At 48.3% G+C, this 8,911-nt stretch overlaps 1 long non-coding RNA gene across 1 annotated transcript; it reads right to left on the reverse strand.

The window, feature by feature from the left end:
• Positions 1 to 2,528: 2,528 nt before the first annotated feature.
• LOC132664376 (uncharacterized) lies at positions 2,529 to 6,922 on the reverse strand. The gene is made up of 3 exons (XR_009603639.3): positions 5,586 to 6,922; positions 5,159 to 5,250; positions 2,529 to 2,599 (listed from the first exon to the last, which is right to left on the reverse strand). It is a non-coding gene; the product is annotated as an uncharacterized LOC132664376 (long non-coding RNA).
• Positions 6,923 to 8,911: the final 1,989 nt, after the last annotated feature.

Consider the following 8,911-nt stretch of genomic DNA (forward strand, 5'->3'; position numbering starts at 1 on the left):
GAACAGGACAAGGGCCTAGGTCTATTGGTTCAAAATTCCAAATTTCTAAGAAAGAGAATCTGATGGGTCCAGCTCAGGTTAGGGGCGGGGCCTAAAGTGCCAAAGTGGCCACAGTGGAGGGAGGAGGGTCCACCTCTGCCTCCAGGCTGCCTCCAGGTAAGGGAATCCCTGGGAGGGAGTGGGGGGGGGGGGGGTGGGTGGGAGGGGGTGTCTCAGGTACCGTTGGTTTCAGATGCTCAAATGGGATCAGGCAATGGAAGAATAAATCTTCATTTTTTTCTGAAAAATAATGTAATCATTTTTGAATTTTAATAAACTTCATTAAACAAACGTATTAAGTGCAGTTTAGATACGGCACAGCCTATACAGATGACATTGTCTATGGTCACACTGGGGATCCAGGTGGTAATTCAGGGAGCAGGTAGTAATTGTTCATTGTGAGGTTACTGCTCTGGAGACACGACCTGGAGAGGGGGGTAGGGAGACCTATGTCTGGGGACACCATCTGGAATTTTACCTTCTAAAGTACGAAGGTACATTGGAAGTTACCTTTAGAAAGAGGAGGAAGGGAATTTAGAAAGAGGAGGAAGACACCACCCATAATCCTTCATTCCATCATTTCTCTTGTCACGTTAGATGCCACGACGGAGTTCATACAGTTTTTGTCACCTGCTCTTTTCATTGTCATGAGCATTTGTCTGCCTGGTTTTCCTAGTCTTCACATCTATGACCTTTAAAATAGAAACATACTAAGAATGGTCTTTGTGTAGAAGACTTGACATGAGGGGAAGTAAAATTGACGTTTTCGTCAAGAAAATACTGGCCTGGGGCACCTGGGTGGCTCAGTCGGTTAAGCGTCCGACTTTAGCTCAGGTCACGATCTCACGGTCCGTGAGTTCGAGCCCCACGTCGGGCTCTGGGCTGATGGCTCAGAGCCTGGAGCCTGCTTCCGAATCTGTGTCTCCCTCTCTCTCTGCCCTCCCCTGCTCATGCTCTGTCTCTCTCTGTCTCAAAAATAAATAAACGTTAAAAAAAAAATTAAAAAAAAAAAAGAAAAAAAAAAGAAAATACTGGCCTATGTGGAAAAATCCGGAAACCCGATGCCAGCTGCCAACCTACCTGACTTCTAGAGATCACCTGTTACTGAGTTCTTCACAGCCACTCTCTTCCTGCCCATCCTGCTGTGGGATTGCCAGGTCTGTTGCTTCAAGGTAGGAGTACGCAAAGCATAGAGAGCAAAGTTGGTGGGGCAGGGATGAGGTGTTGAGTCCCCGTTGACGGTCTGGACGTCTAGATGGGTGGTTCCAACTGAGGGCAGTGTCTTCCACCCAGTGGACACTTGGCCCTGTCCGGAGATACTCTTGTTGCCACGACGGGTGGCGGGAAGGGATGTTGCTGGATTCTAGTGGGCAGAGGACAGAGATGCTACTAAGCATCGTACCACACACAGGACAGCCCCCCCCCCCCCACCAAGAATTATCCCAGGCAAAGCATGCGTAATGCTGAGGTTGAGAAGTCCTGATCTAGATCGCACTGGTATTGCCTTCAAGACATTAAGGGACAAGCACTCTACGAGTTCTGTGTTTTCTGCCCTTAGCTGAGCTGGGAATGATTCTGGGAGTCTTGCTAAAGGCGATGGAAGTGAATGATAATGGATCTGCCAGGTACCTGAAATACACGTGAGGCAGGGGGAGTGCAGGGGCTAAGCATCAAGACTTTGCAGTTTGAAAGAATCGAGTTTGACTCCTGGGTCATGAAATACGTTCTCTGGGGCCTGCGAAATGGGACAATGATATCTGCTTCACAGGGCTCCAAGGGGGTGAAATTAAGTAACGTGTCTGCCGCGGTTGGCACAGCGCCTCGCCTTGGTGTGTGACACCCGGCGGTGGCAGTGGTTATCACGCCAAAGCTCAGCTTCACAGTGTTTCCCACTTTCCCAGCCTCTAAAAGGCAACAGCATTCCATAAATTCTTATTTTAGAAAAAAAAAAAAAAAAAAGGATTTGAACTGATTTTTGTTATCTGGGTTTTAGAGACCCAGGCAATGTGGGACAGATACACGATCTACCTATTTTTACAAGAACTTCTTAGGTGAGAGTTGTCTGGTTGAAATCTCTTTTATATTTCCTCTGGTGTTCTTCCTCCTCCTCCTCCTCCTCCTCCCCCTCCTCCTCCCCCTCCTCCTCCCCCTTCTCCTCCTCCCCTCCTCCTTCTTCTTCTTCTTCTTCTTCTTCTTCTTCTTCTTCTTCTTCTTCTTCTTGAAAGATTGGGGTGGTGGTTCTTGTTAATTCAGAAAATGCGGGGCGCCTGGGTGGCGCAGTCGGTTAAGCGTCCGACTTCAGCCAGGTCACGATCTCACGGTCCGTGAGTTCGAGCCCCGCGTCAGGCTCTGGGCTGATGGCTCGGAGCCTGGAGCCTGTTTCCGATTCTGTGTCTCCCTCTCTCTCTGTCCCTCCCCCGTTCATGCTCTGTCTCTCTCTGTCCCAAAAAATAAAATAAACGTTGAAAAAAAAAAAATTAAAAAAAAAAAGAAAATGCTTGCTTTCTGACATTCTTGGTTAAGCTGCTTTGATCTACGGAGAATTCAAGAGTGGGCCAAGCTGAAATAAAAGTTATTGGGTATCAAGACAAAAATTATTGTCCACAGATGTAACGAGAGTTGCCAGAGCAGTGTAAGAATATCTCGGGTCCCCATCCTGAGCGAGGTGTCTGGTTATCAGAAAGCAACCACAGGAGAGCCCCGTGTACATTGAGGGTCTATAACCACCCTGTTATCTACAGCTTGTTCTTGGGTGTCTGAGAATATCTGAGCAACACCCAATGTCCCTCATGAAATGCATGTTGAGCTCCCTGGGGTGGGCACAGTTCTGAGTCCCAGTACAGGGAGAAGGGAGCAGACGGAAGAGAGAAGGAGGTGGGATGGAGAAGCAGAGGAGAGAGGTAAGAGGGAGGAGGGAGGGAGGAGGGAGGAGGGAGGGAGGAGGTAGGGAGAGGGAGGAAGTAGGTAGGAAGGAGGAGGATGGGGGTGGGGAGGAGGGTAGAAAGGGAGAAGAAGGAGGGAAGGAGGAAGGTATGCCCCATTCCCCCCCCCCCCCCCCAGGGTCAGCCCAGTTCGGGGGTGGGGGGGGGGGCAAAGAAAAGGGCAGGGGTGGAGCACACCGAAATGCTGGCCTCAGAAGAAGAAAAAGGAGAAGCACCAGCCTACGACCACTGCTCCTGACAAAGAACAAACACTGGTTCTGGTGAAGGAAAAAGGCCAAAGGGCACAGAGGGAGCCCAGAGAAGCCTGATTCAGTTGCCCCGTTGGGACGCAGACCCACAGCAGGGCGTCTGCAAGCTTCCCAGCCAGAATGTTCCTCTTCTTGCTCCTCCTCTCACCCACCCTCAGCATTGTCCTGAGGCCAGGACACCTCTTGTTTCTATGAGATCCTGGGTGCTCTGGGTCCCCTGGGAGCCCTCCGTGGGGGAAGGCTACTCTTTTCCTTTTCAGGCAGTCTGTGCCTTGAGGCCCAGCTGATGCGGCCTCTCCATAGTCTGGAGCCCGTGCTGAGGACTGAGAAGCACCCATGTGTGGTCTTCGTCCGTGACTTTGACACAGCACCTGTCATGGTGTCTGTGTGAGCCATTTCTATTCTCCCGACATGTAAGCCAGCTGCAAAGGTAGCTGACATAATAATGTATTTGGCCTCTATAAATAGTGTATGCAAGGGGAGGGGAGAGGGCTGTGATAGAGATGTAATGTGTGGCATTGCAGGTGTTGGGGAAGTGGGAGAATAGGGGGTTGAGAGAAGGGACCAAAAGGAAGCAAATTAGTGGAGGAAAGATCACATACCCACGGTTCAGCCTTGGAGGGCCGAGGCAAAGGCAAAGCCAGAAGGTCTGAGGTTAGAGGAAGGCAGAAGGAGTTGGGTCAGAGGATCCCACTAGAGTTTGCTCTAGCCTAGGACCATAGGAAGCCTTAAGACTTCATATTGTGTAGGGTGGTGAGTATAGTTCAGCATCTCTCAGGAATCCCTTAAAGCTGTTGGCAGGTTTGTAGGGCGGGGGGGGGGGGGGAGTTTTTTATTTTCTACATGGAGGGTCCAGAGCCCCCCCTTACTAGGCAGCTCTATGTAGGGGCTGAGGTGTTTGTTGGGTGACAGCTGGATGTCTAGATTGGGAGGGTGGGCAGCGTGGAGAAGCCATCTGGGGGTGAATGGTCCTGCAGGGGGTCTAGACTGGGCATAGGGGCTCAGATGGCTCCTGGTAAACAAGTAACAGGCCCCAGAGAAAGAGGATCCAGAAAGAGCCAGAAAGGTAAGGGGGAAACCAAGAAAGTGTTTTATAGCAACCAGGAGAAATGGGAATTTCATAAAGAGGGAGTGAGTAACAGATCCGGTCAGGTAAGGCTGAGGCCACAAGTGTTTGCCGGACAGTAGGAACTGAGAGGCCAGAGGTGTCCTCAGTTCCTACGTGGGTGTGTTTGGAAGCTGGATGGGCTGGGCTGACGGCAGATGCTCAAAGGACTGGAGAGAGTGAGCACCAACTGTGTTTTAGAAGCTTGGTTTGAGAAGGGGGCCGGGACACTTGCTGCGAGCTGGGTGCGGGATCACAAGAGTTATTTTCCCCTGTGTTTTTGACAAGGTGACAGGCAGATGGAAAGAAGCCAGGACAGGGCAGATAAAGGTTCAAGAAAGAGAGTGGAGAGTGTGTAAGTCAAGATCCCGAGATGTTCTTGGAGCCCCGTTCTTGAAGCAGGGGAGGAGGAAGTGAAGGTCATGCAGAGAGGCTGACAGTTGAGGTCAGCTATGCCCAATGACCTCTACCTTCCCTGTGAAGTAGGAAGAGTGGCGTCTGCTCAGGGAGATTGGTCCAGAATAGGGTCCACTGTGGAGGGAACAGTGGGGAGGCAGAGCTGTGCTGGAGACCACACATTTGCAGGCACGCCAGTCATGCCTCCTGGGTGTTCTCTCCAGCCCTGTCACTGGCCATGGGCAACCCTCTCTACCAGCCCATTTCGTTCGTCTGGCCTCCCCAGGTCCCCACCCTTCCTGTCTACCCACTGTCTCTCCAGAAACCCATGCCAGGCTGATCAGAGAGTGTATGTGTGTGTGTGTGTGTGTGTGTGTGTGTGTGTGTGTGTGTGTGTGTTTTACAAAAGCCCTGCAACCCTTCCTTACCTGAAATGAGTTCAGTCTCATGTTAAAGTTCTCATCATGTTGATCCCAAACCTGCTTCCCAGACAGTGCGTGCCTTAGGGTCCCAGGAATTTCTGCAAAAACAGTTCTCATTCTACCTTCCAAAGTCAGACCAATCCTGTTTTTGCCCCTGACTGACTGTATCTCCTAGGGCAGAGTTTTACCTAACTGTCCTCTACCTCAGTTTCCTCAACTATAACATCAGAATACTAATACTGTCTTAGGGGGATGTTGAAGGATTAAATTGGAAGTCACACAAGGCATTTTGTGTGGTGTCTGACATAGGGCACAAGGTGGATACATGATCACCATAATGACAATACATTAATGGCCATGCTTAATGTTCATTTTTCTTTTAACACTGAAAACGATCCTTCAAATATTTAAAGTCAGCTATGTTTCCACTAACCTGTTTTCCAGCTTAAAGATCTTCAGTTCTTTTCATGTTTTCTCCTGGGGCAAGGTTCAAAGAGCAGGTCTGTCAGAGGGCTGTAAGCCCCATGTCCCCGGAGGAATTCAAGCAGAACACGACGTGTCACTGGGCAGTGATTTCGTACATGGCCTTGAACTTCTGATTGAGGCTGAAGCTGGAAAACCCTAGAGGTCCTTTCCAACCTTCTGTCCTTCCAACCTTCTGACTTAAAAAGCAAGTTTAGAGGGGCGCCTGGGTGGCTCAGTCGGTTAAGCATCCGACTTCGGCTCAGGTCATGATCTCGCAGCTCGTGAGTTCGAGCCCTGCGTCGGGCTCTGTGCTGACAGCTCGGAGCCCAGAGCCTGCTTCAGATTTTGTGTCTTCCTCCCTCTCTCTCTACCCCTCCCACACTCATGCTCTGTCTCTCTCTCTCAAAAATAAATAAACATTAAAAGAAATTTTTTTAAAGCAAGTTTAGAAAATAATGTGTTCAATAAACACTACTTCATATCAATAGTATCAGTGTCAAGGCCAAGGTTTGTTTTTATTTTGAGAGAAATAGAGGGAATGAGTGAGGGGAAGAGTAGAGAAGGAATCCCAAGCAAGCTTCACACTCAAGACGGGCTCTATGTCACAAATGTGAGATCATGACCTGAGCCGAAATTAAGTGTGGGTCTCTGAGCCAACCAGACGCACCTAGGGCCAAGGTTTTAATAGGAATGCTGGTCTTCCAGACTCTAAAATCAGTGGGGAGGTCCCAATTTCAATCACAAAATGTCAACAGCATCATGCTTCACTCCTAGGGCTGTAAAGGTGTATAAAGTGTTACTTTTCTTGATAAACGTCATAGCAACAGCTCTGTATGTGTATTCATTTCCTTGGTCCTCATAAAACCTGCGAGGAAATTCCTGCTGTTATCCTCATTTGACAGAGGGGAAACGAGGTTCAAGAGGTTAAGCAATAGGCCACACTGTTGCGGCGGGGGGGTGCGGGGGCTGGGCAGTAGCTGCACCAGAACCCAAGCGCTCTGGCTTCAGAGTCCTTTCTTGGCCACTAAGCTATGATGCTTATAGCTCTGCTGAGGATGGAAACTGCAAACATGTCGCTCTGAGTTTTTGGACCATTTCTCAAAAGAACCCCAGCCACTTAAACCCATTTCGTAACCGGAAAGGAATCTTTGAAATCTCTTTGTTCAGCCACCATCTTGTAGGCGAGGACCCTAGGGCCCAAGATGAGTGTGGAGACTTACCCTGAGCTCACATCTTTGGTTCTCAGCACAGTGGCTTTTCCATCTCCCACACTGTTCATCCCTGTCGCTTCTCTTCAAGGGGGTTAGGCCCCTTCTCTGACCTTGATGGATGCTGGCAGAGAAGACGGGGGGCACAGTTCCCTCATCCCAAAGACATCACAGGCAACAGGCCGTGTCTGAGCCTTTGAAGAGGCATAAACTTAGTCCCTGTTAGTTCAGTAGAGGCCCCTCTCACTGGACGCCCTAACTCAAAAACTGGCCCTTCCAGGCCAGACTGAGAACCCTTTTTCTCCTGGTCTGCCCCCGCCTCCATCTGTTTGTGCTGAAATTAAATAAACAATCTCACCACCAGGGAAGTGTTAGGAGCAAACTGGGAATTCTTTATCAGAGACACAACTTGATTGGGAAGCACTCCGGATGACTAATTATGACTTCAAGGGGAATTCGCTTAGTGGCTACAGCGTTGGAAGAGGTACTCTCTGCATGTAAACTGGGCCATCTCACAGCTCTGAGTCTAATAATTTAATTAGCTCTGTAGATAGTTAGACATTATAGAAGCCAGTGCAGCATGTCAAATAGACAGCTTTACAATGGCCGTGCGGGGAGGAGACGTCTTGTGCTGCTGAGAAGCTGCTGCCCGGCAGGGCTCCCTGGGGCTGCCACCTCTTGGAATCTCACCACATGCCAGTTTTCCCTTTGATAGGAGCCTGGAAAACTCCTCCGTTTCAGCTCTCAAGATTTCAGAAATTAATTGTATTCATTTAACTTCTAATGGCATTTTAAAAACATACACACATGTAGAACGGAGGGTAATGAAGCCCCATGTATTCACCACTCAGCCTCAAGCACTGTCCTGCTGTTTCATTCAGTCTTCCCCAACCAAACAATTTTAATGGTCTGTTTGCTTTTGCTGGAATATTTTAAAGTGAATTCCAGACGATGTGCCATTTCGCTTGTAAATACTTCAGGATTTATCGCCAACCGATAAGTACTTTAATAAAAATATAACATGAGACCGTTATGATACCTACAATTACCAAGAACTTTTTAACATCATCTAATATCCTGCTGGTGAGATATAATAACAATACACTCGGACTCAATTATTGTCCAATTGGCTCAATTTTCCCCAGTTGTCTCCAAAAAATGCCATTTTTCAGTTGGTTTCTTTGAATAGGACCCACACAAGTACCACACTTTGCATTTCTTAAATCCCATCAGATCTCTAACAATTCTCAAATGAATCTCTAACAATTCTCAAATTAAAAAAAAAAATCCATTTATTTGAACAAAAGTTATTTGTTCATTTGTTCTATAGTTTTCCTGGCTCTGGGTTGGCTGATTGCATCTTTATGGTGTCATTTAACATGTTCTGTTTCCCATGGGTTTTCTATCACATCAAGTCTAGAGACTTGATTGGAGTCAGGTTCAAGTTTTTATTTTTACTTTTTTGTAAGAATTCTTCATAGGCAGTTCTGGGATCTTCCTATTGTGTGACCTCTAGAGGCACAGAGTGCTTAGTGGAATTCAGATTGATCAGGGACTTCAGGGAATGTTGGCCTGATCCACCCCCCACAAAGTCCCCATTGTGTCCAGGTCTGTTCTTTAATTAGGAGTTGCTCACTCAACCAGACTTCCCAGAGTCTTTAAGACATCAGCTCAGTTCCCATTAATTGCGATTTTTCAATCGTAGTGTCAGATTTCTTGAGTTTGATGATTCTGTGTGCATTCTGAACGCTCTGTGTTCTTGTCCAAAAATGTTTCTCCCCTCAGGAGAGCTACTCTGACCTCCAGTGTTCTCTGTTCCAGACCAGCTGGGATCTCTATGTGGGGAGTTTTGCTTGACACGGAAGCCAACTCTAGAACGCCACCACCAACCCCAAATCAGTGTGACCAGAAGAATCAACGTTTTTGATAGTCTGCTTTCCTTCCTTCCTTTTCTGCTCCCTTCCTCCCTCTCTTGGCGATTTTAGATAGAGGAGACAGGGAGCGTGCTCCCGGAAAGCCTGAACACTTGAGTTCCTCACATTTTGACCTGCAGGTCAAGCTGACAGTGGTTGAGCATTTCCATGTA

This window comes from Panthera onca, chromosome F2 (genome assembly GCF_046562875.1).
Source record: "Panthera onca isolate mPanOnc1 chromosome F2, mPanOnc1 haplotype 2, whole genome shotgun sequence".
Lineage (NCBI taxonomy): Eukaryota > Metazoa > Chordata > Mammalia > Carnivora > Felidae > Panthera > Panthera onca.